At 39.0% G+C, this 12,367-nt stretch overlaps 1 protein-coding gene across 3 annotated transcripts in view; it reads left to right on the top strand.

Annotated features, from left to right (window-relative positions):
- LYRM4 (LYR motif containing 4) overlaps window positions 1–12,367 on the top strand; it is a 174,346-nt gene that overhangs the window by 29,350 nt on the left and 132,629 nt on the right. The gene's annotated exons all lie outside the window — the stretch shown is intronic.

Here is a 12,367-nt window from a genome sequence, read left to right on the forward strand (position 1 = left end):
CGCTTTATTACAGTGCTCGTATTCCATGCCTCCTGCTGCTTATGACATCCCAGGAGACATAGAGGTTAATTGCATTTTTAAATTCATAGAATTTTAGACTAGACAAGACTTTAGAGATGCCTCTTCTCTATGAAAAGCAAAATTAAAGCTCTCCAAAGGGAGAAAGGGCTACTAGATTTTGTCAGTAATTCTAGGGCTATGATTAATGTTTTCATTTGCATAAATTTACATATAACATTCAGAGCTCTTTAACTCTAAGTAAGCAAAGTAAAGTTAAGCTAATGGGCTCCCTTGCCCTGGATTCAATCCAGTATTCAGGGATTGAGGGAACTGAGACCCAGCTTGTCCCTTCCTATCCTTTCCAAAGCCAAGATACTCAGGGGAAGCTCACGAGGATTTTGACTGTACTTTGCAGCCATGATTCCAGGCCCTGACACCTTTTTAGTTTATCTCCTGGTTTCTAGTTTTCTTGTGGATGGGTATGGGTACTATATACCTGATATATGTTTATGTCAATTTTTCTTCCGAATAACTCAGCAAATATTCTGCTATTTCCTACATTGTAGGAAGGGGGAGGGAGAATCATTCTGTTTTTTGCCTGTGAATTATCCTTAATAATACACTGAGCACAAGCTATGTGACTTATCTGTGTTCCCTCTTGTCTTTCCTTCTTTGCTCATTTATTGTTGCTGGTGACTGATGGCAGGAGGAAAGAATAAAACAGAAGCCATTTTATTTGGCGCTTTTTTTTTTAGCAGCACTGATAGGAAATTTTAATGAAGACATTTGAGTTTTATGACCAAGACTTGTCCATTTTTCCTGCTTACTCTCCTCCCCACCAAAAATGGAAAATTCAGAATTAATTAATTGAATATTCTATTGTGGATAATTATTCTCCATAAATTTTAAGTCATCTAAAGGTCATGTCCTTCTTAAAAACTGAGAACAAACTGAGGGTTGATGGGTATTGAAGAGGGCATCTTTTGGGATGAGTACTGGGTGTTGTATGGAAACCAATTTGACAATAAGTTTCACATATTAAAAAAAATAATAAAATAAAAAATAAAAAACATTCTCTGCCAAAAAAAAAAAAAGAAGTCATGTCTCACACTGGCTGGTTCACACTATAACTTAAAATAATTTTTTTAATTGTATTCTGAGCCTGACTTTTATTATCCCTTATTACATAAAGAAAACTTGAACTTGCTTTTTTGATATTAGGTCAAGCTCATTTCTGGTAGTTGCAGGGAGAAACAGAGCCAGAAAATCCTATCCCTGCACACGGAGCCTTTATGTCACAGTGATACTTTTAAAAGAAATATGGCCAGTTCCATAAGAAGAGGATTTGTAGATATGAGGACAATGAATACTTGAGTATTATCTTGTTTTTCTCCTAATAAGAGTAGTTGCAGGACCTGTTCATCTTTCAGTCCACGAGTATGTGAGGAATGGACCATGGATCTGAGCCTCAGCTGCCAGCTCTTGGATTTAGCTTGCAGGGGACTGCACTTTCTAAACAGCCATGTCTAAAATGAAATAAAAGAGAAGCCAGGACCTCCCCCTTACTTGATCTGCATGCCTTACTGCAGAAAGCTGGACCACAGTTGTATAGGTGGCCTTTATTTTGATAAATTGGTTTACGTTTTGAAAAATCTTGTTTGCAACAAAATGTCAGTGGCTGTGAGGAAGGATCCAAGTGATAATTACAAGTTCAATTTTGATGAATTATAGGTTAAAGACACTAAATGTTTTTAAGCACCAAAAAGGAAACCTAGACAGAACGATTCTAAAGTTTTTCTCTAGGGCCTGAGGAGAACATCTGCTATAGGATGGTGCTGCCTTTCTTTCCTTCTGTTATTTTATTAGGTGTTTTTTTTAAAGAGACTATTTAAAAATTTCTCCATAGAGGCACCTGGCTAGCTCAGTCAGTAGAGCATGCGCTCGTGGGGCACCTGGGTGGCTCAGTGGGTTAAACATCAGACTTTTCGGCTCAGGTCATGATCTCATGGTTCATGAGTTCAAGCCCCACATGGGGCTCTCTGCTGTCAGCACAGAGCCAGCTGGATGCTCTGTCTCCCTCTCGCGCACTCTCTCTCAAAAATAAATAGACATTTAAAAAAACAAAGGAGCATAGGGCTCTTGATCTTGGGGTTGTGAGTTTAAGTCCCACGTGGGGAGTGGAGATTACATAAATAAGTAAAATTTCAAAAAAAAATTCTCTATGGAGAGTTACCTAAAATCTACAGTTAAGTGAATATGTTTTTAAGTAATTTTTTAAATATATTTTTACTCATTTGTACATAATTTTCATGTTTATTATTTTAATAGATATTGTCCATTAATTTACCATAATTTCTTGGTTTATTATTGGATATTTAGATTAGGATGAATCCCACAAAGGGGGCTGAGTGGGGTGATAGCCTAAGTTCTAAGAACTGGGGATTTTCAGAAGTTCATCCCATGGGGGAAGAAATTCCGGGCACCACCTCCTTTAATCCGTGGAAAGTTTTTCTCTTGTGTGCTCTCTGTCTCGCCCTTCTGTTAGTCTCGTCTGTCAAACCTGCAAGTATGGATTTCCTCAAACGTCTGTCTTTTCCATAACTAGACCTGGACTAACTACACTAGAGAAGAACCACCATGTTTGGCAAATTGGTACCAGCATTCTGGATATTTCCAGCCTCAGCTGGCCCCTTCACATTGTTTGGCAACTTCTGGAGTCTGTGCATGCTCTCAGTTTCTGAAAGGATTCTTTTAAACCCCTCTCCTCAAACTTCCAATCCTCCTCACTGTTTTTTTTCTCATAATTTTGTTTTCTGATGTATACCCCAGAAGCTATCACATAAAAGAATAAAATCAGTTGTCTTAACTAATCCCACTGATTTTTTTTTCATTTTTAATTTGTTTGACATGTTTTAAAAATACCTTGTTTCCTCCTCTATTTTCTCATGTGATACTGTTTTTCCTTTCTAAAATGTTAACATTGTTAATTTATTAAACTCTGCTTTTATTTTATTACTAATAGGGCTATGTAAGCCATTAATTTTCATCTAAGAACGGTTTTAACTACATTCCAAAAATTCTATGCATAATCTTTGTCATTATTTTTAAAATATTCTTATTATATCATGAATTTTTTCTAGGCTCAATTATTATTTATGAGTGTGTTTCCAAGAATTTAGGGTTTTTTCCTCTATACATTTACTAATTTTTGTCCAGTAAGTATATGCTGATGTTGTTCTTGCTAAAGTTGCTAATAACATCCTAACTGCTAATTTCATTGGGGCTCTTTTCAGCCTTTGTCTTACCCTTTGTAGGACCTGTGACAGTCTTCTTTACTCTCCACTTGTTAAGTATGTCTTCTTGCTGTCTGTCTTTCCTGCCTCTACTCTGATACCTTGTGCCTGCCCTTAAATATTTACTGTCTCCAGGGCTCCATCCAGGGCCGGCCTCTCTTCCTATCCTACTGCTTTCCTCTCAGCAATCACATCTACCCCCAATGGTTGTGCCTCACTCTTCTTTATCAAGGATTTTCAAGTTCATTGCCAGCCTGGACCTTCTCACCAGAGATCCAAAACCCAATCTCTTCTCCCACAAATTGAGCCTTCTCTAATGCAGATTCTTCTTTATTGTAGTGTATTACTGATTTTATGTTGTCACTAGGAACTTATGAGGAAATAATTCTGATTGTAATAATTTAGAAAGCATAAACTCCAATACCCCAAAGCAATTATTGTTAATATGCCATTATATTTTCTTCTAATTTTCTATGGCTACATATTCCAGAATTTAGGTCATTCTGAGTATACAGTTACATCCTTCTTTTAAAAAACATACTCGGGGCACCTGAGTGGCTCCATCACTTAAGCATCTGACCCTCAGTTTTGGCTTAGGTCATGATCTCATGGTGTTATGGGTTTGAGCCCCTCATTGTGCTGTGTGCTGACAGTGCAGAACCTGCTTGAGATTCTCTCTCTCTCTCTCTCTCTCTCTCTCCCTCTCTCCCTCTCTCCCTCTCTCCCTCTCTCCCTCTCTCCCTCTCTCTGTGCTCCTCCCCTACTCATGCTGTCTCTGTCTTTTGCAAGATAAATAAACTTAGAAAAAAAATTTTAAAACGTACTCTTAGTGAATGGTGTAAAGTTAAGATTCATATTCAACACCTTCCACCAAAATAAATTCCAGAAAGAGTGAAACAAAAAATTAATCCATAAAAGTTCTCAAGAATACATGGATCAGGGGCGCCTGGGTGGCTCAGTCGGTTGAGCGTCCGACTTCATCTCAGGTCATGATCTCATAGTCTGTGGGTTCAAGCCCCGCGTCGGGCTCTGTGCTGACACCTCAGAGCCTGGAGCCTGTTTCAGATTCTGTGTCTCCCTCTCCCTGTCCCTTCCCCGCTCATGCTCTCTCAAAAATGAGTAAACGTTAAAAAAAAAAAAAAAAAAAAAGAATACATGGATCAGTGTTTTCTTGTGATTTTGCAATAGAGAAGGCTTTTTGAATATATGATAATTAACCCTGAAGCTATAACATAAAAATTGATACACTTGACTACATGAGAATTAAACATCTCTATGACAAAAACACACAAACATCTTAAAGCCAAATGACAAACCAAGAAGAACATTGCAACTCCTTACAATAGATGTCACCAATGAATCAAAAAGAAAAACCATTCAGTTAAGAAAAGGTAAAGGATATAAACAGAAATATAAATGCCTTAAACTTATGACAGTTTCATTCCTCAAAAATAGGTAGAGAATCTTAATAGACATTTTCCAAAGAAGACATATAGATGGCCAACAGACACATGAAAAGATGCCCAACATTACTAATTATCAGGGAAATGGCAAATCAAAACCACAATAAAGGACCTCCTCACACCTGTTAGAATGGCTAGTATCAAAAATAAAACAATAACAAGTGTTGGTGAGGATGTGGAGAAAGAGGGACCATCATGCACTGTTGGTGGAAATGTGAATTGGTGCAGCCACTGTGGAAAACAGTATGGAGGTCCCTCAAAAAATTAAAAATAAAACTGCTATATGATCCAGAGAATTTACTTCTGAGAATATATCTGAAAAAAATGAAGACGCTAATTCAAAAAGATATGTACCCACCTATGTTCACTGTAGAATTATAATGACCAGGGTATGGAAACAACCTAAGTGTCCATCAGTGGATGAATGGATAAAGAAGATGTGCGTATGTACACACATACACACACACACTGGAATATTAGCTGTAAAAAAGAATAAAATCTTACCATTTGCGGGGCACCTGGGTGGCTCATTCAGCTGAGCATCTCACTTCGGCTCAGGTCATGATCTCACAGTTTGTGAGTTCGATCCCCACATCAGGCTCTGTGTTAACAGCTCAGAGCCTGGAGCCTGCTTCAGATTCTGTGTCTCCCTCACTCTCTGCCCCTCCCCTGCTCATGCTCTGTCTCTCTCAAAAATAAATAAACATTAAAAAAAAATTTAATTTTAAAAAATCTTACCATTTGCGATAACATGGACAAATCTTGAGGAAATTATGCTAAAGGAAATATTATACAAATATCGTGTGATTTCACTTACATGTGGAACCTAAAATGACATATGAACAAACAAAACCAAAATCATAGATACAGAGAACAGAATGGTGATTGCCAAATGGGAAGTAGGCAAAACGGATGAAGAGGGTGAAGAGACACAAACTTCCAGTCATAAAGAAGTCATGGGGATGTAATGTGTGCAGCATGCTGACTACAGTCCATAATATTCTAGACCACACTTGAAAGTTGCCAAGAGAGTAGGTCCTTAAGTTCACTTTGTATGGTGACAGATGTTCATTAGACTTACTGTGGTGATCGTTTCACTGTGTATACAGATATCAAATTATGTTTTTCACCTGAAACCAATACAATGTTATGTGTTAATTATATCTCAACAAAAAAATGTAATAAAATGAGATACTGTTTTCACCAGTTAGATTAGCAAAGATCAGAATCTTCAATGACACATTGTTTTGGCAAAGGTGTTGGGAAATAGTCATACTTCTACATTGCTGCTGGAACCTGTACGCAGAATTTGGACAATATTTTATCAAAGCTGTAAATTCACATGCTTCACCCTACAAATTCCATTTCTTGGAATTGATCCCACAGACACACACATACATGATGCTACTGTAAACAAGGATATTGATTAATTACAGCATTGTTTGTAATAGCAAAATTTCAAACAACCTGGCTAAGTGAATCCTAATTCATCCATACAGTGGAATAGGACACAACTGTTTATGACTTGAGTCAACTCCGTTTATATTGATATGAAATGCTCCCTGATACATTTTAACTAAAGTTTTTAAGTTACACAGTATGTTGAGTACAGAGGTTTTAACATGAATCTACTATCTCTCCAAGGCTAGTAAGAAACAGCTGTGAATTGCATCCAGAGAGAACTGGGAGGGAAACTGATCTTTTTTCTGACGTTTTTTAATACCTATGACTTTTGCACCTGTGACTTCAGGGTTGTTTTTTTTTTAATGTTTATTTTGAGAGAGATAGAGAGTGAGCAGGGGAGGGGGCTGAGAGAGAGAGACAGAGACAGAGAATCCCAAGCAGGCTCTGCTACTGTCAGCGAGGAGCCCAACATGGGGTTTGAATACACGAACCATGAGTTGTGACCTGAGTTATGACCTGAGCTGTTTTATAAGCTGCATAATTTTGAGGTGTCTGGGTGGCCCAGTTGGTTGAGCATCCAGCTCTTGATTTCCACTCAGGTCATGATCCCAGGGTTGTGGGATCGAGTCCCATGTCAGGCTCTGTGCTGAGCATGGAACCTGCTTAAGATTCTCTCTCTCTCTCTCTCTCTCTCTCTCTCTCTCTCTCTCTCCTGCTCTCAAATAAAAATTTTTAAAAAGTTTTAAAAGCTGCATAATTTCATAGTGTATGTACCCCTTTCTCCATTATTGAATGTTTAGGGTTGTTTTTATTTTTAATGCTTATAAATAGTTCTATAATGAACATCGTTCAATATGCATCTTTGTGCATGTTTCAGGTTATTTCTGCAGAATTGCCAAAAGAATTCCTGGATAAACAATTATGAACATTCTTACACATTATTATGCTATTTTCCCCCAGAGGAAGTGCAGTTCCTACACCTACCAGCAGGATGCAAAGGCCCTTTGTTTTTTATTTATAAAAAATAAAACTGCTGATGTGATAGAAAATCCCACCTTGTTTGAATTTGCATTTCTCTGATTATGACTGAGGTGGAACATTCATGTATCTCTGTCCATTTATCTCTCTAAATTTAGTCACTCTTTGTGCTCTCTTGTGAATTATTGTTTCTGGCCTCTTATATTTTTACTGTGGTCCTAATGTCTTTCCACTCGATTTATATGTGCTATTTATGTGCTAAGGATATTAATCTTTTGTCATATTTGTTTCTAACTGGGTTAGCTCTTTAAGGACGAGTAGGAGTTAGCCAAGAAATCAGGCTGGAGGAGGACACTCCTTGTATAGAGAAATGCCAGGCTAGGGTTGGTGGTCCATGCTGGAAATGGTGCTCGATGGAATGTGAGAGATGAGCAGGGCTCTACTGTCCCTGCGTTTGACCCTTATCCTGAAGATTATGAAATGCCATTAGGGGATTTTTAACAGGGAAGTATATAGTAGGTTTTGTTTACAGCTGCCCCAAAGCTAAGAAGCTTTGGTCTCCAAAGTAGGTTTTCTAATAGTAACTTCACCTCCTCTCTCCACAACCCTTCTTGTTGGTCACTGTCCTCCTTTTGAAAACAACTAATCTCAGTTATTTCACATATTCTTTCTGCTTGTATCAATAGCTCTTTTCCTCATAATGTTCTCAGCTCCTTGTCTTTTCATAAGACATGCTTGGCACTTGAACTATTTGTAGGACCACCTGAAGCAGCATTGAGAGATCAGATGATCTTTTTAAGCTTTGTGATGCCAGGGACAATTTTTTTAATGCCTTTTCCAATGAATAACACCTTGGCTTATACCAAGTGCTTATCACAATTTGGGTGGAGTTTATCGACCTCTGGAGGAGGCATGGCCTGGAGTTGAAAATCACAGACTGTAGTCAACTGGGTTCAGAACCCAAGTCTGCCACTTACTGGACATGTCATCGTGGCCTAAATGTTCTGAATCTCTCTGAGCCGTGCTTTGTAAAGATTACATGAGATCATGTATATCTAGTACTTAGCATAGTGCCCTGTGCATGGTACTTGGTGCCATCAATCACAGATAATATTTTGTTCTCCCTTTGGGCCCTCAACACAACAAATGACTGTGGAAACAGCCTTTTTGTTTGTGGTTTTGAAAACAGAAATCCGAGGATATACTTACCTATGTTCCATTCTCCTACTATAAAACTACTATAAAAACTATAAAGTTTTTTCTTTATCCTTCTTTTGTTTTTGAGAGAGAGGGACCAGGACCATGTGCATGCACCAGCAAGCTAGCAGAGGGGCAGAGAGAGAGAGGGAGAGAGAGAGAGAGAGAGCAAGAGAGAGCCCAAGTAGGCTCCACACCCAGTGCAGACCCCAACACAGGGCTCAATCCCATGACCATGAGATCATGACCTGAGCTGAAATCAAGAGTCTGACATTCAACCAACTGAGCCCTGCCACACCCCTCTTTATCCTTTCTTAAACTATTTTTTCTCTGACCTTGGAGTTCATGGTTTTATAAGTAAACATCTTAGCATTGTACTCTGGTTGTTAAATCTCAATGAGTCTCCTCAATTTTTCATAATCACTCCTTGCACATTTTCTTCCATTATAACTTTAATTATCTACCCAGTTCAGTTTGTTCACGCTTATTATTCATAGGTTAATACCTTTGCCCTGTTCCAAAGCTTAATTTTTTCATACGTATTTCTCATTTTTCATAATTTTTCTACTTTAGATTTGATTTTCCAGTTTGTCCTCCACCCTGGTTTCTATAATACAGCATTAATTTCTACTTCACCCATGTATATAATCATCTTCTAATATTGCAGTCTTTTGTTAGTGGTATCTTTTTGCTTTTGTTTCTCTTAAAATTGGGCACATGTGATATAACTCCTATACTATTTATCTTTTCAATTTTCTTTAAAGTCAACCTAGTGAGAAATAATTTACCTACAATAAAATGCATCTATTTTAAGTGTACAATTTCAATGTTTTGACAAATGGATGGTCTTATGAAAACAGCACCCCAATCAAGATAAGAACTATTCCATTGCCCCCCAAAACTCTCCTTAGCCCTCTGTGTTCACTTTCCAAGAATTCCAGTTCCTCTTTCATCTCATTCTAATAGATTTCCTATATAGTCTCTGACTCCAAAACCATGTTGATCTCCCCTGTAGCCCCAGCACCTCATAGAGCACTTACATAATAGGTGTTCAGTACATAATTTCTTCAGTGAACTCTCAGTGCAGATTTTGTAACCACTGCCTCTCATCTTTATGCTGCAAACCCTCTCATTCTGTTTCCTTTTCAGTTTCCTATTCTTTGTTATGTTTTCCTTATTGATTATTGGTCTTTTTCCCAAAGACCTTTAGAAGGGCAGAGAGAGAGAGAGAGAGAGAGAGAGAGAGAGAGAGAGAGAATCCCAAGCAGGCTATGCCCTGTCATCAAAGAACCTGAGATGAGGCTCGAACTCATGAACTGTGTGATCATGACCTGAGCCAAAATCAAAAGCCAGATGCATTACCAACTGAGCCACCTAGCACCCCATAAGATCTTTGTAATGTTGCCTATGATGTTTTGAGAAGTTTATTTATTCTCTAAATATTTATTGAGTACAATTTCTGAGCCAAGCACTTTAGATCCAGTGGTAAACAAAAAAAGACAAAACACCCTATTGTGCGGGGCTTATATTCTAGTAGGAACTTGGACTCCTAAGAAGGAAGCTTTTTGATCTGTCCCTCACCCTGTTATCCACCCTGAGTACTTATGACCTTCAAATGACCCTTGAGCTTTCTCTCTGTTGGTGGTAGTATCCATTTTATTGATCAACACATGTGCTATAATTATCCCAAGTCTACTGCATTAGTGTGAGAGATAAGAGCCTGAACTAAGATGAGGTCTGAGGGTTTGGAGAAGTGGAAGGTGATTCAGAAGAGATGTAAAAGGTGTGTTTGCTTGAATATAAGGAATTAAGGAAAAGGAGGGAATTTAGGATGAATCTCCAAATATCTGGCTGAGGTAGTTAGCTATGTAAAGATGCACCTACCTACAAAGGAAATACTGGCGACTGGGGTCAGGAAAGAAAGAGGGAGGTGACTTCAGTATTGAAAGTGCTCAGTGGAAAAAGCTGTAGTGGGTATAGTGGGTATCTTTTGATGGCAAATCCAAAGGCAATTGGTTTATATGGATTTGGGACTCAGAAAGGAGGCATGGGTGAGCAAAAGACCTGGTAGCCAATGGTATGAATGTGATCATGAGACCTTAGGCAACACATTCAATTATTGGAGGAGGTTTTATCATAATAAAAGAGGTCCAGGGCCACCTGTGTGGCTCATTTGATTAAGCATCTCTTGATTTTGGCTCAGGTCATGATCTCAGGGTCATGAGATTGAGACCCACATTGGGCTCCACGCTGAGCATGGAGCCTGCTTGGGATTCTGTCTCTCTCCCTTTTCTCCCTCCTCTCCCTCTGCCCCTCTCCCCCCACCCTCACTGCCCCTCTGTCTCTCAAATAAACATTTAAAAATAAATAAATAGCATTTTAAAAAAGAAAAAGAAAAGAGGTCCAATACATGCCCTAGAGAATGTAACATAGAAGAGGCAGCCAAATAAGATGAGCTCACAAAGGAGCCTCAGAAGAAATAACTAGTAGATCTAGAGAGCAAGACAAGAAACCAGCCAGCTGTGGAACTTTCCATCAGTAAAGCAAATGTAGATAACTCAGTAAAAGATTGCAAACGCTGTCATCTATCTCATTATAAAAATCATCGACTTTAAACGATTTTATTTTTGTTAAAAATTATGACCATTTTGTAAGTCACCTAAAACTGGAGGCCTATGTGTACACTGAGTGCCATTTAGATATTAAGTCTTGATGAATCTTGAGACTTGATATCAAGAAGTCAGCAGATAACAGTGTCATGGAGGCATACAACATGCCTCTGTTAGGTAGCTTAACACCAGGTACCTTAACATAGGTACCTAATGTTAACATTAGGTAACTTGGCCTCAAAACTGTGTCGGGGTGAACCAATGACCCGTAAGCAGCAGTAGGATCCAAGAACACACTGGCACTTTCCTCTCAGTCCCAATGGAATCTGGAGGCATGGCAAAATTTAAGCAGCTTTCTCCTAATGGCTGTAAAGGAAGATCTTCAGGGGCAAGGCACATTTGAGTTAAGGCCAGTTGATGGAGGACATGTCCCTCCAAGCAGTTGAAGGAGTTTGCCCCAGAGAGGCTACAAGAAGGGTCAGGTTGTTTTGTTACTGGGATACTTGACTTGGGGTTGGGGAAAGAAGGAAAAAGCAGCTGATGGTTTTACAGGATGGATAAGCAGAGAAACCAGCATGGGGGGCTTGGCGGGGGTGGGTTATGAAGGATGGTGCAAATGAGGGATATTCTATCAGCTTATTTCCCAATCACACATTTTGGATGCTACAACCAGTGTGAGCCTCCAGGTGCCATGATTATTATGGCCTGCATTTAGCTGACAGTGGTTCTGGAAGGGGAGAAAGTAAACCAAAACCTTGGGAACTACATACAGAACTTTATTACTGCCGGCTGTTTATTTTGTGACTGGGAAATTACAATGCATGGAAGACCCTCACAAAGGAGTTTGATCCTTGCGATGGAGAGCTTGAAGGGCTGCTGGGAAACCAAAGAGCAAAGGCTGGGGTAGAAAAGGAAAGCCAAATGGAAATCTCCTTCACAAAGAAGCCCTAAGGAACTCTGCCAAGCTTCAGGAGGGTAGAGATAGAGTGGTGACTATATGAGCAGCAAAGCTTTACTGTTTCCGCGGATGTGGTCTGCCTTCTCATGGTTGATAGCTCTTGCTGTTCTGTCGCCTTTTATGTGTTAATTTTTCATGCCTTATTTCAAACAGCATCTGACTCCCATTAGGATGATCCTAAGGCAAGGGATTGTGTAGCAGCTGGCTGCCATTTTCACAGCAGCGTCTGCACATCTTTCTTTGAAATGTTCTTGCTCAGTGATGTGATTAAGAGGCCAATAGCCAGAACGTGTTCAAGGATAAATGGTTTACCTTAATAGTGGTAGAAAAAAATGCAAAGGATAAAAACCAGGCAGGGACAGAAATGAAATCATTGATGGTTGGTTAGCCCTCTCCTATGAAATTTGAAGATTCAGGCAGATTTGTGATCACCTTCAAAAAGTTGTGATCATTGGAAATAATTCA

Source organism: Panthera uncia (genome assembly GCF_023721935.1).
Source record: "Panthera uncia isolate 11264 chromosome B2 unlocalized genomic scaffold, Puncia_PCG_1.0 HiC_scaffold_25, whole genome shotgun sequence".
Lineage (NCBI taxonomy): Eukaryota > Metazoa > Chordata > Mammalia > Carnivora > Felidae > Panthera > Panthera uncia.